Below are 2,140 nucleotides of genomic sequence, written 5' to 3'. Positions count from 1 at the left end.
CGATCGGGTGGCAACTCGATCGGGTGGCAGCCCGATCGGGTGGCAACTCGATCGGTTGGCCACTCGATTGGAGTGTTTGGCGCGACGAGTTTTGTTGTTTCGATTCGCGTGTTGAGCGTTGCGATGCGATAGTGTTTCTTATTAAATTACTTTTAATCCCAACTGCTATCTCTAACATACAATCATCCGAATTAACTTGCGTTTAGCGTTGCGATTCGATTGCGATAGCGTTGCAATTGTGTTTCGATTAATCACCACAACATAAACATAAATAAAGCATGCGCAAGTAACACATAAGTAGCACACACACGTGAAACAATATCCAGAACGCATAACTCGAGTTGCATCAAGGTAAAAAAAAATTGACTGCAAATTGGAGGGGTGCGCCAGGCCAAGGCAGTAGTGCAACGCCAAGGCGACACTCAAAGACGCCAATAACAAGCTATTGTGATGGGTCTTTCCCCATAAAAATAAGATTAATATCGAGTGGGCCGATGGCCCATGTATCAGATATTAAACTAGATATTAAACTGATAAGAACAGATACTACACTTGATCTTAGCCAAAAGGCCGAGAAAGGTATGCTTTCTCCTTCCTTGGGCTGCTGTTTATATAGACTCCCTCTTCATCTTTGTACTCTTCACTCAGCCGATGTGGGATTTGGAGACACCTTTTTCCCCTTTTTTCTCAATAATATCTAATTCCATAGATCAGTTTTGGTTTCTTCTAATGCCTGAATCCTAATAATACTAGCTAGCTTTAACAGTTCACTTTATGCACTCTCTTAACAATCAACCAATCCAACCCTGATAAATTCAGATATCCTGATTTTCTGAAGGGCTGGCTAATAGAATTACTATCCAGACATGACATAAATGATGACGTTGTCATTTTGTTATAGACATCGAACAAGCTACTGATGTATGATATAAAAATATCGCTCTCTATTACTTATTTGTTCACTCATGATATTCTACTGAGTTATTAAGTTTAAATTGGCAAGAGGCAGACAATTTCCCCAGTTAATAAACCTGAAAAATGCCGGATCGCTAGGTTATCTTAATTCTAGAAGCGATCATGTTATCAACAAATCACAAATCAGTACCAAAAATGCCTGATTCATAAACCTAATCATCAGGACCATCAGATTTAGGTTACAGAAGATGCAAATGTACCTGATCAGATGAATGATATAGTGATTAAGAGTAACAATGAGTGAGTGAATGAATGTATGGCGTTGAAGGCATCTGAGTCGTTGTTAGCACAATGCGAGCGTCTGTGTATGGCGGGAAAAGCGAGTCGGTGATGTTTTGGGAATTTGCAGAGTAGTTTCTAGTCAAGGGTAGTGTTTTTTTTTTTCAAATGCAAATTTGATCCAAAGCCTTATCACACCCCTGACATACAACTACAACTAGACTATAAACTCATGGGCTAGTCAAGGGTAGTGTTACATGTACCAATAATGGGGGCACCTTCTTTATCAAATTTGTGCCGGTTTTTAGACACTAGGATATTTGCAACATAAACCAAATTTTCACTTTCAATACACGATGGTATTGAAAAAATGATGTTAAAGAAAGAGCCATCTTTAATTGCAATTTAATTGCATGTTTATGTATTTGGAAAGCTAGAAGCGAGATACCATTCTCAAATAAATCGGTAAAAATGAAGAAAATTATGAAAATCATAAAGGCTCTCGGTTTCTTATAGTTCAAGAATAGGTTTATACACAAACTCCTTCTTTGAAAGGATTGGTGTCATTTCAAATTATTGTAATTATTGTCTCTGTTATTTTGGTTGTCATTGCGACTACTTGGGTGTTTTGAATAAAATTTGTCTTTTGAAATAAAATTTGAAAATCCTAACGGGTATGCCTGATATTGGACGTGTAATTACACGATATGTATATGTTGATGCAACAAATAATAGACCAAGGCCTGTAGCGATGTCTCCGGGTAAAAGGGTTCAAGGTTTCAGTTAGCCTAACGCAGGTCGTGGGGTCCCCCCACGTTTGCAAGACGTGGAGAGAGGTTCACTAGTGTTATTATTGTTCTCCTTGAATTCTAGACTGATATGAAACCAACCCAGAATGTAATCGTTGGAGAGGATGAATTATTTAGAGTGAAGAAGAGAAGCAAGC

At 38.4% G+C, this 2,140-nt stretch overlaps 1 pseudogene; it reads right to left on the bottom strand.

Moving 5' to 3' along the window:
• Positions 1 to 376: 376 nt before the first annotated feature.
• Positions 377 to 583, bottom strand: LOC118490765 (annotated as a pseudogene).
• Between the last annotated feature and the right edge of the window lie 1,557 nt (positions 584 to 2,140).

The sequence above is a fragment of the Helianthus annuus genome, chromosome 3 (genome assembly GCF_002127325.2).
Source record: "Helianthus annuus cultivar XRQ/B chromosome 3, HanXRQr2.0-SUNRISE, whole genome shotgun sequence".
Lineage (NCBI taxonomy): Eukaryota > Viridiplantae > Streptophyta > Magnoliopsida > Asterales > Asteraceae > Helianthus > Helianthus annuus.
This window is presented reverse-complemented; position numbering and strand designations above follow the sequence as displayed.